General features: G+C 37.5%; 1 pseudogene; it reads right to left on the bottom strand.

Annotated features, from left to right (window-relative positions):
- Window positions 1-11,199: 11,199 nt before the first annotated feature.
- On the bottom strand, window positions 11,200-12,042 carry LOC110287470 (annotated as a pseudogene).
- Window positions 12,043-17,647: the final 5,605 nt, after the last annotated feature.

Here is a 17,647-nt window from a genome sequence, read left to right as displayed (position 1 = left end):
AAACTTTTTATACAGAAGAATAACAAGAAACCAGGCGAGATACATCTGCCGAGTTACAGTGACACAAAACATAGGAATGTATACATCCAAAGAAGGTGGGGACCAGGCTGCTGCCACTAAGAAGGGAGCCAGGTTTAATGCTAGTCTATTGTTAAGCCTACCACCAGGAGTTCTTAGTAAATGCCTGATTTAGGCTGTTTCTTTGGGCCTAGTGAAGAAACCTGTCACAGGGGGATTCCCTAACTCTTTCATGGTAAACCCATCTATTCTCTAGGCCATTGCCTGGGTAAGACTGGCTATTGTGTCAAGTAAACACTATGCAGACCAGCCCTGAGCTATTCTGCCTCCTTTCTTTGTAATGCCTAATTAGTTTCACCATCTCTACTAGAAATAAATTTGAATGTTACTGAATAGACAACCTTCTCACTGAATTCCTACTGAATTCCAAGTTTGTCAGCTTCAAGGATTTTCTAGGATGTTGGAACACTGGTAAAGCCTTAGCTATGTCATAATTCAATCTTCAAAGGCACTTATAATAAAATAATACTAAAAAAGAGCACATGAATCCATCCACCAGACTAACTCGGGGATAGGGTATGAGTATACGGGTTATGAGAACGCCAAGGTTCCAGGAGGTGAGTTTCTCTGGAACTCTTTGCCTTGTGAGTGCTTCCAGGTTTCTCAGCCTGTCAAGCAGACTACACTGGAGTGTGCGTAGCATTCCATGTAATCTCTTCCACAGTAGAAGATGCCATTTCAGGGTAACATAAATATATATTCCACAGCGATGGTTGTTTATATATATGGCTGCAAATAAACTATCTCATATTTGCTTTGAAGTAACAGCTGTGGTTTACATTTACAAACCTAATAGTAGGACTACAGAATGTTTCTCCTGTATATGTCTATATAGCCAATATATCAACAATACTCCAGTATTACAAGAGCAAAATACAACTAGAACAACTGGATAACTTGACCTTATTTAAAAAGCATGCCACAGTCTTATGTCAGATAAAAATAGAATTATTCCAAGAGACTCTGCCACAATAGCCCAATAGAACTGTAAAATCTTTTTTAAACTATATATAGGGGCAACAGCTCATAAGGAGAGCATTATTTTTGCTTCCTTTTACATTAGTTTATGTGTCACATGAATCATGTTATGTATGTTATGATTTTAATATCAGAAAAAAATAATGAAAATATTTTAAGTCTGTTAAAATAGAATTTACGTGTAACAATCATCACAGAACATGTTCCATGTTTCAAGAATTGTGTTTTACACATATTACCAGTTGATTGAATTTAAAAACTCTATTAAGTAATCCTAATACTATTTCTTCATAAAATAATTGAAGAAATTAAAATACAAAGAGATTAGCCAGTCTTCTCAAGTATGCATAGCTATTAAATACTTTCTAAGTATTTATAGTTTGCTATATTGTCAAGAGGAAGTATTTATATAAATATAAACATATAGATATTAGCAAATAAAGATATATATTAGAGGAAGAGGACATGGATAGAAAGTATTAGATTTACACATTGTATTTTATGAGGGGTACTTGTGGTAGAAAACAAGGCACACTAGTTAGGGTTCTCTAAAGGAACAGAATTGAAAAAAAAAATAAAAATGAAGGAATTCTAGCCAGCCCTGACATAGTCAGCATGGCTCTGTCAGGCCTTGCCCTTCTCCCCCATTCCCTCTGCCTTGCTAAAAACCATTAGATTACATTGCTGACGCTAGCCACCAAGGTCTGTTCCCTTATTTGGCCACTTCCTCCTATTGAGGCTGACTACCAGGGTCCAGCTACCAAAGTATTGAAATCCAGCAATCAAAGGCTCACCTAATTAACATGACCAATTAAAATGAAACACTTCATTGGAACATGGGGTTTCCCATTTTACCTTTATAAACTGCCATTTGCCTATGAGCCTGTTGGTTTCTTCTCTATTTAGAGACAGTCTTTTGTCCTCTGGAACAAATACCCTTCCTCCCTCTCTCCCTTGTTCCCTTCCCCTTCTCCCCTGTCCTCTACCTCCTGTCCTTGTCTTTTATTCCTTGTCCTTTGTCTCTCTAGGCAAATAAATCTCCTTTGTGCTAAGAACTTGGTCTTGGGGTGTTTTGTGCCTATAGCAACCCCTTTAAGATTTACTTATTTATTTTATATATGAGTGCTCTATCTGCATGTATGTTTGCATGACAGAAGAGGGCATCAGAGCCCATTACAGATGGTTGTGAGCCATCATGTTGTTTCTGAGAGTTGAACTCAGGACCTCGGGAAAAGAGCAGCCAGTGTTCTTAACTGCTGAGCCAGATCTCCAGCCACCACCAGTCCCTTTAAAATAACACCACACATGCATGTGTGCTGTTGTGTGTGTGTGTGTGTGTGAGAGAGAGAGAGAGAGAGAGAGAGAGAGAGAGAGAGAGAGAGAAAGAAAGAAAGAAAGAAAGAAAGAAAGAAAGAAAGAAAGAAAGAAAGAAAGAAAGGAAGAAAGAAAGAATTAAGAGGAGATTTATTGCTGTGGTCTTGGTAGTCCAACCCAACAATGGCTGTTACAGAAATAACACTAATCGTTATCCGCTAATTATTTTCCATTTGTTGCCAATTTCTGCAAAGAGATCCTATTTCATTCATTCTTTTTTTTTTCATTTTCCCTTCTATTTAAAATAGTTTTTCTCACACAACATATCCTGATTACCATTTCCCCTCCTCCTACTCCTCCCAGTAGGTCCTCACCACTTCTCCCTTATGGATCCACTCACTTTCTCTCTTTCATTAGGAAACAAGCAAGCATCTTAAGGATAATAATAATAAAAGGAAATAAAACAGAATAAGATAAAATATAACTAACACATTGGAATAGGACAAAACAAACAATCAGAAGGAAAAGAGCCCAGGAAAGGACACAAGAAGCAGATGTAGACTCAATCACCCACTTGTTCATATACTCAAAGAATTCCATAAAAACATTAAACTGGAAGCCATAATATATACATAAAGAATCTGTAAGGTGAAATGAAAGGTGTGTGTGTGTGTGTGTGTGTGTGTGTGTGTGTGTGTGTGTGTGTGTGTAAAATAAAATACAGGGGAGCAGCAACATGGCAGACTTTTAGAGCCGGTGTCCCTCTGGAGGCTAAAAATGGGAATATGCCCTGTTGGCTTAGTGCATCAACCCGTCATGGGAGGAATTGATCCCTGCTAAACTGCAGTTTATGTTGCAGGTGCAACTTTTCCAATGGCAGAAAACACTGCCACAGTGATGAACCCAGAACATCCGTATTGGTGCCCTGGTATTAGCTAATAATCATTGGCCCTGTAACATTTCCTTGATGAACTAGCAGATGAGGCCAAAGTTGCTAGAGCTCTCTTGAGAGGGAGAAAGTTTCAGGACCCTAAGTATATGGACCATCTTCAAACTGCTCGAGCCCCAATACATGTTGAATGATGCCTGGTGATTCCACAGCATTACTGCCTTACTAACTTTGGACTATAATTGAACCCAAGAAGCCGGAGACTGTGTATTTGGGCACTGCCAAAGGGGATTGCTCATTTCTTCAGCAGTTTGTACAGTTACTTAGCCCTTCTTAGTTCCTTGTTTGAGAGGTATGCAATCTTGCCTTTCTGCAAACTTTGTGGTTTACCCCTTCACCTCCCAGAGGTCCAACTGTAAAGAGGAAGTTATGGCATATTTGCAGAGTTGGAACCTAAAGTAGATGGAGTTCTTAGGGTCACTTATGTATATTATCATATCATCTGCAAATAAAGATAAGTGGTTTCTATCTTGATCTTACTCAGTCGTCTTATTCTAGCTAGGAAGCTAAAACTTAGAGTACTATATTGAATAAGTATGGAAAGAGATGTCTCATTTCTGATTTTAGTGGAATTGCTTTGAGTGACTCTCCATTTAATTTGATGTTGGCTGTGGGCTTGTTTTAAATCACCTTTAGTATGGTAAGGTATGCCCTTTGTATCTCTAATATTTCCAGAACTTTAAACATAAAGAGGTGTTGCATTTTGACAAAGGCATTTTCTGTATTGAATGAGATGATCATGTGGTTTGTTTCTTTTAGTTTGTTTATGTGGTGGATTACATTTACTTATTTTCATATATTGAACATCCATGCATCTCTAAGATGAAACTTACTTGATCATGGTGGATAAACTTTTAGATGTGTTCTTAGATTTGGTTTACAAGTATTTTAATGAGTATTTTTACACATGTTCATAAGGGAACTTAGTCTGCAATTTTCTTTCTTTGTTAGGCCTTTATGTGATTTGAGTATCAGGGTAACTTTGGCCTTGTGAAATGAATTTGGCAGTGTTCCTTCTGTTTGCATTTTGTGAAACAATATGAAGAGTATTGGAATTAGTTCTTTGAACGTCTGGTAGAATTCTAAGCTAAAACCATCTGGCTCTGGGCTTCTTTTGGTTAGGAGAGTTTTAATGACTGCTTTCACCAGGGGTTATAGATCTGTGTAAATGGCTTATCCAATTATGGTTTAACTTTGATAAGTGGTAACTAACGAAAAATTGTCCCTTTCTTTTAGATTTTTCAATTTGATGGAGTGCAGGTTTTTAAAGAATGTCCTTATAGTTCTCAAGATTCCCTCAGTTTCCGTTGTTGTGTACTCCTTTTCATTTCTTATTTTGTTAATTTGGATATTCCCTCTCACCCTTTTAGTTAATTTAGATATTGGTTTATCAATTTTATTGATTTTCTCAAAGAAACAACTCTCTGCATCATTGTTTTTATTTTTTTTTTTATTTATTTACTATTCTATTAATTTCAGCCCAGGGTGTGATGATTACTTGTCATCTATTCCTTTCAGGTGTGATTTATTCCTTTGGTTCTTGAGCCTTCAGTTGTACTGTTATGTTGCTAGCATGACGTCTCTCCACTCTTTCTTTTCTTTTATGTAGGCACTAAGTGCTTTGAACTTGCCTCTTAAAACAACCCTCATATTGTGTTCCATAAGTTTTACATTTGTGTTGATTCACTTCTACAAAGCTTTAAATTTATTTTTCATTTATCTCATGCCACCATTTTTTCCATTCAGTTGTGAGATGCTCAGCTTCTGTATGGTTTTAAGGTTTCAATTACTACTGTAATTTTTGATACCCAGCTTTAATCTGTTGATACCTGTTCTATCTGCATGTCAAATAGTATGCATGATGTTATTTTGATTTTCTTGTGTCTGCTGAGATTTGTTCTGTTTCCATGCATGTGGTCAGTTTTAGCTAAAGTTCCAGGAGTTGCAGAGAATGTATATTATTTTGTGTTTGGGTGAAATGTTCTGTAAATATCTCTTAAGATCATTTGGTTTATAAGGTCTGTTAGCTCCTACATTTCTGTATAGTTAGTTAGTTAGTTAGTTAGCTAGTTAGTTAGTTTTCTGGATGACCTGTCTAATGGCAAGAGTGGAGTTTTGAAGTCTCCCACTATCAATGCATAAAGGTCAAAATATGATTTAAAGTGTAGTAGTTTTTTTCTTTATAAACTTGGGTGCCCCTGTGTTTGATGTATAGATGTGATAATTGCAATATTCTCTTACTGGATTTTTTCCTTTGATGAATATGTAGTGTCCTTCCCATCATTCTCCTATCTGTGATTTGAAGTCTATTTAATTAGATATTAAATGGATCCACAAGCTGGCTTTTTAGGTCCATTTACTCAGAATATATTTCTTGATCCTTTTACCTTGAGGTGATATCTATCCTTGATATTGAAGTGTGTTTCATGGTACAATCAGAAAATGGATCTTATTTTCACATGCATTTTGTCAATCTGCTTCTTTTTATTGGGGAATTGAGACCATTGATGTTGAGAGATATTAAATAGTAGCTTTTGTTGATTCCTCTCTCTCTCTCTCTCTCTCTCTCTCTCTCTCTGCCCTCCCCCCTCTCTCTTTGTGTGTGTGTGTGTTTGTGTATTTTTAATAGTATCCCAGATTTCCTAGATGTATTGTGCCAGGAGGTATATACATATACATATATATATATGTATGTATATATATATATAATTTTCTTAAACCAAGTTATCCATTTTTTCTATTGTATTTTCAGTGCCTGAGACTCTCTCTACCATCCTTTCTATTCTATTTCTATTCTATTCTTGTCTCTGAGGTTACTGTTCAAATTCCTAAATTTTTCATTTCCAGATTCTTCTCAGTTTCGATTTTCTTTATTAACTCTAGTTCTGCTTTCAGGTCTTAAATGGTTTTCTTCATTTCTTTCCACTGTTTGTGTATTCATACATTTCTTTAAAGGATTTACTTGTTTCCTCCTTAAAGAGCTCTATCATATTCATAAAGGTTATTTTAAGACCTTTTCGTTGTTTTCCAACTATATATGGATCACTCAGGGCTTGCTGTGTTTTGTTCTCTGGTTTATGTTGCACTTGAGAGGCAGAGGCAGGTGAATTGCTGAGTTTGAGGCCAGTCTGGTCTACAGAGTAAGTTATAGGACAGCCAAGGCTACACAGAGAAACCCTGTCTCAAAAAACAAAAATTAAAAAAAAAAAAACCATTTAACGGATTTTAAATGTTTCATTTGTTTTAAAATAAGTATTGTCTTTGTTTGGAGAGAGAGACAGAACATAAAATTGGGTGGATAGAGATGTGAGAAGAATAAGGGAAGATTTGGGCTTTTAAGCAGGGCAAAAACATGATCCCCCCTGTTATATGAAAAAAAGTTTTAAAAAATAACACAAACTAGTGATCCAAGAAAGCTCTGACATTTTAACAATGGTCAAATTCTAGACTTGTATATGTATCATTGATGTTAAGACTTTTTGTTTGTTTGGGGTTTTTTGTTTTGTTTTGAGTAACTATTTTTTTATTTATTTTTATTAGGTATTTTCCCCATTTACATTTCCAATACTATCCCAAAAGTCCCCCATACCCTCCCCCCCACTCCCCTACCCCCACACTCCCACTTTTTGGCCCTGGCATTCCCCTGTACTGGGGCATATAAAGTTTACAAGTCTAATGGGCCTCTCTTTCCAGTGATGGCCGACTAGGCCATCTTTTGATACATATGCAGCTAGAGTCAAGAGCTCAGGGGTACTGGTTAGTTCATAATGTTGTTCCACCTATAGGGNTGCAGATCCCTTTAGCTCCTTGGGTACTTTCTCTAGCTCCTCCATTGGGGGCCCTGTGATCCATCCAATAGCTGACTGTGAGAATCCACTTCTGTGTTTGCTAGGCCCCAGCATAGTCTCACAAGAGACAGCTATATCTGGGTCCTTTCAGCAAAATCTTGCTAGTGTGTGCAATGGTGTCAGCGTTTGGAAGCTGATTATGGGGTGGATCCCCAGATATGGCAGTCTAGATCGTCCATCCTTTTGTCACAGCTCCAAACATTGTCTCTGTAAGTCCTTCCATGGGTGTTTTGTTCCCAATTCTAAGAAGGGGCAAAGTGTCCACACTTTGGTCTTCNTTCTTCTTGAGTTTCATGNNTTTNGNAAATTGTATCTTATATCTTGGGTATTCTAAGTTTCTGGGCTAATATCCACTTATCAGTGAGTACATATTATGTGAGTTCTTTTGTGATTGGGTTACCTCACTCAGGATGATGTCCTCCAGGTCCATCCATGTTTGTTTTTATTAGAGAGTCTTTTATGCAGCCCAGGCTGAGCCTGAATTCACAACCCTCCTATGACAACCTCTAAGGGGCTAAGATTATCTGTGTGTGTGCAACCTTGCAACTAAGGCTAACTTTGCAAAAATCTTATAAATGAATTCATTTTATCTTAGGTAACTTTAACTGTGAAAGAAAAATTTCCAATTTCCTTCCCTCGAAAACCTTTGTACAACCTTCATTTTTATTCATATTCTGTATGTTTGATTTTTGTTCCCAAGTAACCCATAATTCTTTTTTGAAAACTATTCAGTTTTTTGCTGAACAAAACATAAACCTGGAAAATTACCTTGTTAACATACATCTTATCATTCTCTATATACTTTGCATACAGGGTTATTTTATTTGGTGATTTTCTTCAACAGTTTTTCTCTAATTAGAATTGTAACTAGATAACTTAGTTCGTACTGAAGAGTAGCTACTAAGCAATTGTGAACTGTGCATTATATTCTGATAGGTTGACAGAATAGACAGAATGAATAGTTATCACAAGTATAAAAATAGAGACACTGTTTTAATAAAGAGAATTAGGAAGTAATAGAGAAGAGAGACATCACAGCCAGCAAGGAAAAAAAAATACTTCAAGCCAGGGAACTTAGAGAATAATCTGTACTCAGAGTACAAGAAGTCAGGAAAAACTTCCAGCCTATGAAGAAACTTCAGAAAGAAACCTGAGACTCTAGTCATTATCACAACTTTAAAAGTCAAATTGATCCTTATAAGCCTTAGTGGATAGTTATCTGGAGTAATAGCTCAGGCATGGAATCACCAGGAAGTGAAGACAAATGCTGCAAAGGTACATGTTTAGCATTCTCTGTGGGGTGGATGATTCTTCTGAAAGTCAACTAGGAAATATATAGTAAAGCATATAAAGAGTTTTAGTATCTTGACTAAGGTTGATTGCACAAAGAATTTTTGTCAGTATTCGAACAGACAAGAGTTTAAATGCTAGTTCTGCAACAGACTAGCTGTGCAGCCTTTGTTAGGCCATTGAACCTATTTTTTTCTCATTTATAAAATAAAGATATGAGTCCTGCTCTACATGGTTCTGATGAAAATAACCTGAGAAGTCTGATACTCATTGCTATATGTCCTAGTCTGTTTTCTGTTGCTGCCTTAAAACACTGACTAAAAACAATACCGGAAGGAAAAGATTGTAGTCCGTCATGGAGGAAAACCAAAGCAGGAATTCAGGCAGAAACCAGAAGGTGGGGACTAAAGCAGAATTAATTCATGGGGGAAAATCCTGTTTATTGGCCTGTTCCATCTGGCATGCTCAGCTACCTGTCTTACAAAGCCCAGGTCCACCTTCTTAGGGATGGTACCATCTACAGAAGACTAGACTTTCCTACATCAGTTAACAATAAAAGAAATGAATGTGCCACAGCCCATAGCCACAGGCTAATGAGGAAAAGGCAAGTCCTTAAGTAATGTTCTCTTCCCAAGTGACTCTAGGTTTGTGTCACTCTGAAGTCTGAAGCTAATTCTGACATTCTGTATCTTATCAGTGTTGACACACAAACATGTCATTCGAGATCATAACATTTCCATCCTTGTTTGTTTCCAAGAACAACCGTTCCAAACAAATACTATATACATTCTTCTCCAGGTCTAACCTAGTGAGTCTGCCTGACCTTCCTTTCCATACACTCTCCCCAACACCCCAGATCTAGCCCAGGTTGTACATCCAGTTTCCCAGCCTAATCTGGCCACACCTGCATGTACCATAACCAACTTCTAATAATCTGCCAGTACCTGCTCTATCTACTCACCAACTCACAGGATCCTCCCATGCTACATTCACCCTCTCCACCCAGCCAGATCTACCCCCACACTCCAGGCTTTGACAAGGACACACATTTTGTAAACCAACTCATTCTCCCCTGCTTCTGTCCAATGCCAATAGCCAGCTTTGTGATCCATGAGGTGAGTAAACTGAGACTAGCAGTCAACAGGGGAGCCACTGACAGGGCTCCGCCGATACTGACAGGAGCTGCTGCCTGTGGCAGCCAGTAATTAGAGAAATTATTAAGCAAACTTTTCTCTGATGAAACAAAGCCTAATTTACCGGGCCTGGCATTCTCTGTGGCCAGCAAAAACTCTGAACTCTTTTAAAATAAAAGGAAAGAAAAAAATTCATCCAGACAATACACATACATACACACTGAGTAAATGAAGCAAAAGGCAGACTCCAATAACTTCATACATTCATACATATATGCATAGACAGACAGACAAATAGACAGATATATACACATTCACACGTAGAATGGATGTAGCAAAATTCCAGCAAGCAGGCTCCAAGCATTTCACATATACATATACATTGTACATTGTACATTATACATATTATACACAATTGGTGGATGGGACAAACTACAACACACACTCAGACAAGCTTTACATACATACAGATTTTATGGATGGAACAAATTCCCAACATACTCTCATACAAACTTTATACATACACATACATATATACATACAAAAATGCATATATGCATATATATGTATATACATGCATATATACATATAAACACATTCATATATACATATATGCATATATACATACACATATACACACATACAAACATATATATACACACATATATATGTATGTGTGTATATATATATAAACAGTCTCACTTGGAGGGTGGAAGGAACGAAGTTCCAAAATAATCTCACATAAACTTTACATATATACATACATACACATAGTTAATGGTTAGAAAGAACAATGTTCCATCATACTCTCACATAAACTTTGTGTGTGTGTGTGTGTGTGTGTGTGTGTGTGTGTGTGTGTGTGTGTAGTTGATGGATGGAAGGAACAATGTTCAAACAACTTTATTCTTTCTCCTATGGTTTATATATCCTAGGAAAATCTTTCAAGTAGCATAAAATTGTAACATGATTACGTTCTAGTTTTCTTCTAGTGAATAACTATGAAAAACAGTATGTGGCCCAATACTTTTACAAGAAATAATATTATATAGTACAAGTAAAGAAAACAAATTATTCCCAAGAACCCACATCCATTTGTAACTAAGCAACTTGTTATAGATTAACAAAGTGTGAGCAATCGAAGTCGTTTTCTCAGCCAGTTTCTTTTACTGGCAGGTGGCAATTTGGAGAAAGGATTAATTATTGCAGAAAGGATTAATTATTATCTATATTTTAAACTAATCTTATAAGAATCTTAAAAGAATCACAAATCTTAAAAATATATAAAATATAAAAATCAGTCATATATTTTTTAAATCCTCAGAATGCATATCTATTTATCAGCAATTCTTATTAAATCATATCAGGAAGCTGGGGGCAAAAATGGATATAAGAAATCAATCATCACCAGTCCAGCCCCGGTGAAAGTCACATCAGTCAATCCTACCATTGTTTTTGTTCCCTGACCATAAAATGTCCATAGCTTAATTAAGACTGTGCCTTTCTGAACTTCAAATTGTTCCCTATAGTTTTCTACATTAGAGCCAGTAGCAAAAACATCTTAACCTAGCTTCACTAACAATTTATTTTTCCAAATGCTTTCTTTTTATTTTTTAATTTGCCAAGCTGTGACTGTTTATTAACTGACCAGATTACAAAAATACCATGGGTGACACCTTAGTTCATCTGTCTAATAAACCTGTTTATCTGGTCTTCCATGTGGCCAGCATCTCAACCTTCCACAAAGTGAGTTGTCTTTTTCTTCATTCCACCTCATAGGGAATATAATTTGAAGGACCACAGGAAGTTATTCACTTCCTTGAAGCATTTCCCAACTGTATAGATCTCATGACCTAGATCCTCCATGCAGATAATGCCAAATTTACCAAGAGGTTGAGCAATCAAGGAATTATCTGTCAAGGCAACCCACTTCTTACTGATTTTGCCTTAGCCTCACTTGTAGATGAGCTCATTTACTGACTTCAGGTTGGGGTACCCCCATGCAGTGTATGATTTCACAATCCGCAGCATGTTAATTGAAGCCTTTTTGAGCTTAACAAATGTGACATTGAAGATCTGTCAAGGACAAAGAAGCTGCAATACTTTGTGGACCTTTGGGTCCATTGATACCTCGGATTCTGATGACAAAGGCCAGTTTTGGTTCTTCGGGCACATAGAAGTTCCCAGCTTCCCTTGCCATCCTGGCCATCCGAATCTCAGTGCGGTACATCTGCCTGCACTCCTTGTGATAGCGCTTTGCCTTCTCATAGATGAGCTTCCTCCTTGCCTGTCACAGTGTCTTCAGGGCAAACTTCTTCCTCAGGTGCTTCACCTTCAACTCTGTGAAATTCCTTCGTTTTTTCTTATGGGTTTCTGACACAGCAGGAACCTTTTTCTTAAGGGTTTCTGGCACATTGGCAACATTCTTTTTCTTCTCTGGAACAGCTTCCATGGTTCTAGTCGGAAAAGAAGAAAGCTTCCAAATGCTTTCTAAGGGTAGTGGTCATAGCTGAACATAGAAATAACATTTCTAAGTTCTTTCCTAGGGTGATGATTGAAGCATTAATCTGTTCCAGCAGCAGTACCTGAAAGAGATCAAGCATTATTACTGTGAGTGCCAGAGATACTGCCCAGTGTGGGGCTGGAAGCCCCCTTAGAGTGTTCATACAATTCTTAGAGGGACGTGAGGGTAACAAGTAGAGCAGAAGTCCATAACAGCATGAAGTCCTCAGGGCACATCGCTCTCGGGGCCATGTCTCAACCAAGCAGCACCCATCATGGCTATGTCAAGCAGTGGGCTGTATCCCATAAGTTCTAAAGCCATTTGTCATTCCTTCTGCATAAGCCCAGCCCACCCACACATCCTTTTTAATTCTCCAACCTGTTCTATCCACACCAAACATAGAACTAACAAACGAAGTCTACACACCCAGATCTCATTGCAAAAATACAAATAATATGAAAGATCAACCCAGTATCTCCGCTCCAAAACCTGCCTGTCCTGTAGAAATGCTTGCCAATGAGAATTACCGAGATGAATATCAGTACACAGAATTTAAAGGAGCAATCATAAATTTCATTTAAAAATTCATGAAGTTTAAAGAAGACACAAAGAAGCACCTCAGTGAAATTAAGGAGAAGGAACTAAAGGAGAAAAAAAAAAAAGACCTGAGTGGTGCCCAAGGAAATATAAGACTAATGGAAAGGACTACAACAATCCAGGACTTGAGAATGGAATTCAATAAAGAGATAGAAACATCAAAGAAGACTATACATAAATAAAGATCAAACTGAAAAACAAATTACTATCACAATAAAAAGTACAGTATAACTTTCAAAGTTCAAATCTTTAAGAATGACAACACTTTAAGATCCATTGGGCTTGGTGGCACATACCTTTAACCACAGCACAGTGTTCAGGAGGCAGAGGCAGACAGAGCTCTGTGAGTTCAAAGCTAACCTGGTCAAGCAGTTCAAAGACAGCCAGGAATAAACAGAAAAACCCTGTCTTGGAAATAAAATAAAATAAATAGAAGTCCAATGTCTTTATACAATTACAAAATCTTTTAACTGTGAGCAAAATCAAAAGCAAGTTACTAGCCGGGCATGGTGGCACACGCCTTTAATCCCAGCACTCGGGAGACAGAGGTAGGAGGATTTCTGAGTTCAAGGCCAGCCTGGTCTACAAAGTGAGTTCCAGGACAGCCATGGCTAGACACAGAAACCCTGTCTCGAAAAACCAAAAACCAAAAACCAAAAACCAAAAACCGAAAAACGAAAAACGAAAAACGAAAAACGAAAAACAAAAAACAAAAAACAAAAAACAAAAAACAAAAAACAAAAAACAAAAACAAACAAAAGGAAGAAACCAGGCACAGTTAAAAATCAAATCAAAGCAAAATGAACACCTGAAATGTAAATAAAATCCTATAGCCGAGGAGAGGCCTTTGGTATTGCGAAGATCACATGCCCCAGTACAGGGGAATGCCAGGGCCAGGAAGCAGGAGTGGGTAGGTTGGGGAGCAGTGTGGGGGGAGGGTATAGGGGGCTTTGGGGATAGCATTTGAAATGTAAATGAAGAAAATATCTAATAAAAATGCTTTAATAAAAAATCCTATAGCCCATTGTCGAGCATCTTGAACTCATGATCTTCTGGATTCGAAAGGGCTTGAGCAACTCTACTTCTCCAGCTCGGCCATCAGCAGCATATATAACTTGTATTATAAAGTCAGGCCTGCTACACTCACAGCACCAGCCTTTGTCCTTCATGGTGCTCCCATGGTCTTAGCATCTTCACTATTCTAGAGTCTGTACTGTAATAGAGGCTGCCCCTTCATGAATGACCTTAACTATCTTCCTCAGGAACTCTGACTTAGCTAGATGGTACCATGATTCAACTTCTATTCATGATCCTTTCAACCCTGCAGTTTCCAAACCAAAACCAGTAACATAGAAGAATCCTACACATTAAAAAATGTGGTTGCCAACTTGAGATGCAACCTTAGTTCCTCTGGTGCATAGCTTCTTTGTACTGAGCCTGAGGAAAAAATTCTGAGAAGATTTCAACTCAAATATGCTATCTTTTATTAATCACAGACAACCAATTTTAGCTCCAGCTAACCAGCATCCAATAAAACTAGTAAAGCAATTGTTCCATTTCCACAGGCTTTTAATTCAAAATATCACACAAATGGTCCTCAGTCTTTTCTTTCTTCTGAAACTCCACAGGTCAAACATTGTCTACATTTTTCTCAATATCATTATCTTCCAAACTCTCATAGAACCACCTTCTAAACTCTAGTAACTCAAAGGCTTTTCCAGCTTAATGTTCCAAATACTCCCATAATCTTCTCTAAAACAATGGGGCAAAGTCTATCACAGCAAGACCCCATTCCTTATACCAGTTTGATTTCTGTTGCTGTCACAAAACACTGTCAAAAGCCAAGATTGGGAAAAAGGGTTTGGTTTAGCTCACATGTTAAAGTCCATCATTGAGGAAAGCCAAAGAAAGAAGTTAAGCAATGAATTAGAGTTCGGAACTAAAGCAGAGACTGCTGAGAGAACTGATTACTGACTGGCTCCTCCTTGCTTGTGCAGCTATCTTTCTTATAAACCCTGGGCCTACCTGCCTATGAATGGCATTATCTACAGAGAGCTATACCTTCCTATATCAATTATGAACTAAGAAGATGCTCTATAGGCACAGCCATGGCCAATAAGATGGTGACAATTCCTGAACTGATGTTCTTTCTTTCCAGATGATTCTAGTTTTGTGTCAGGTTGACAACTGAAGTAAACTATGACACAATTCAATAGGTTTCTGCCTGTCCTTTTCTTTGGCAGAATACCATGTCACTAAGTTTTATGAGAGTCATAAAATATTTTCTTAAGTAGTATTAATGGAGAGAGGTAAAACAAATACCCAAAGAAAACAGTGGCCAATGAAACAATGGTAATTGCATTTTCTCCATTTAAAAATTTATTGTTGTTGTTGTGTGCATATATGTATAATGAGAGAGACCTAGCTCAAAGCAATGTTGAAGAAACAAACCAACTCCTTCAAAGTCCTCTGATTTCCACACATCCACACAATCACCTCACACCTGCTCTGTCTCTGTCTGTCTGTCTGCCTGTCTCTGTCTCTGTCTCTCCCTGTCTCTGTCTTTTTCTCTGTCTCTCTGTCTCTGTCTCTCTCCCTGTGTCTCTCTGTTTCTGTCTTTTTCTCTGTCTCTCTGTCTCTGTATCTCTCAAATAAATAAATATTTTAATAATAGGAGCATTTATACAAACTGGGGTAAGAAAAGGAACCCTTTGCAGGGAATGAGGTGTCCTGAGGGAGAAGGGAATGATTGCAGGCAAAGATGCTGTGATGAAATTCATTACTTTGTACTTTCCTAAAATGTTAATTTTCAAAAGGAAACATCTACGAAGGCTGAATGGTGAGAATCTCTAAGCAACTGCACTGTGAAAGGGGTTTGTGAATTTTATAAGTGTGCATCTCATTAATATTGTTTCTCTTACCTTCTTTACGTTTTTTCAGGCATGTCGTGTTCATTAGTGTTTCTGGAACAAACAGGTTTCTGAGGAATGTTTACCTGTCTAGGAACTGATAGACCCGTCTGAATTAACTATTACCAAAAGAACAAAAGTATGCATTGGGAATCCTATAATCTTTGGGGAAATTAATATGTCATGCTTCCACCCAGGGCCAGAAATATAATGGAGATCCCATTATTCTGACCAAAAATGATGTAGCAGCAGAGCTGAAAAAGAATGATAGAAAAATGAAAACCTCCTAAAAATAGCCATGATTTAAGGAGAAAACATCATCAACAAAGCCCTGGTACTTTCACATTCTTCCCTTTCATATGGTATTTTAAGTCCTTTGAAAAATGAGTACATATACAATTTATTGCGGAATTTCCTTCTATTACTTTTGCAGATCCCCTTTCCAACTCCTTTCCCACAAAACATCTTCATCTTTCTTGTCCCTTTCCTCTCACCACTGACTCTAATTCTACTTTTATATATTCCGGTACTCTCCGATTTTTCCTCTCCCCAGCTCATCCTTAAGACCACTGGTTTCTCCTCCCAATACTCCCTTTCTTGTCTTATGACCTACACACACACACACACACAGACACACACACACATCTAGGGTGAGCATATTAAAGGAAATGCATGACATTGTATTTATTTCTTCTTTTGATGTTTTTGTTACATTTGTTTACTTTTTATTTTCATGTGTGTGCCGCTGTATACATCTGAGGATCAGAAGACAAGCACAAGACTTGGTTCTACTATGTGGGTTCTGGGGATCAAGCTCAGGTTGTCAGGCTTAAACAGAAAATTATTTTACCAATTGAGCAGTCTTGCAAGGCCATTTGTCTGTTTTTTCTGATTCTGAGATTATCTGCGTAAGATAATTTCCAGTCCTACCCACTTTTTTCTCCAAATGTCATGACTTATTTTCTTTATGATAGAATAAAATACCAACATGCATATGTTTCATGTTATCTTTATTGATTAGTTTGCTTATGGACACTTAGGCTGTTTGTATTCCTAGTTATTGTGAAGACTAGAGCAATAAGCATAAATGTGCAAATCTCTCTAGGGTAGAGAAGTTCAAGAGTGATATAGCTTAGTTGTTTTTTTAGATTTTTGAGAAAACTCCATACTGATTTTCATAGTGAGTGAACTAATTTACAGTCTCACAAGTAGTGACTGAGGCCTCTCTTTCCATATATCTTTGCCAGCATTTGTTTCTGTTTTTGTGATATTAGCCAGTCTGACTCAGTAGTTTTCATTCCTATATTCTTGGTGGCTAAGGTTGTTGAATGCTTCTTTTAAATGTTTATCGGCCAATATGTGTTTCTTCACTTATTTACTTTTCTCCTTTTCTTTAGGTTTGTCCATTCAGTTCATTAGCCTATTTACCAATAGCTAATTTTAGGGGTGTTATTTTAGACTTCTTCATGTGTTCTGGATACTCACCTTCTCACTGAGGGGTAGCTGGCAAAGATGCTCTTCTCCTCTATATGCTGGCTTTTCACTCGGCCGAGTTTCCCTTGCTATGTAGAAACTTTTGGATTTTGTGAACTATCATTTGCTATTTCCCCTGCTAGTACATTTCTGGCTGGAAAGTTCTTGAATATACTTATATCTTGAGGGTTTTCCCTATTGTTTCCTCTAATATTTTCAGAATTTCATATCTTACATTGAAATCGTAGGTCTTCGAATTGATGTTTATAAATGGTAAGAACTATGAGTCTAATTTAACTATTCTGCATGTGAATATTCAGTTTTTGAGCACCATTTGTAGAAACAATAATCTTTTTGTCCCCAATGTATGTTTTTGTCAAAACTTAGGTTGTTAAAGCTACATGTATTTGAGAAAAGCGCCAGGGTAGCTAGAGCGCAGGGTCGGCTGACACTCGCCAGCTACCCACGACCCCCGCCACAAGATTTTGAGACTGCTGGTGAGTGGAACACAGCTTCTGCTCCAATCTTTAAACAGTGACAACGACAACAACTAACCCCAGAGATTACAAGATGGC

Source organism: Mus caroli, chromosome X (genome assembly GCF_900094665.2).
Source record: "Mus caroli chromosome X, CAROLI_EIJ_v1.1, whole genome shotgun sequence".
NCBI lineage: Eukaryota > Metazoa > Chordata > Mammalia > Rodentia > Muridae > Mus > Mus caroli.
This window is presented reverse-complemented; position numbering and strand designations above follow the sequence as displayed.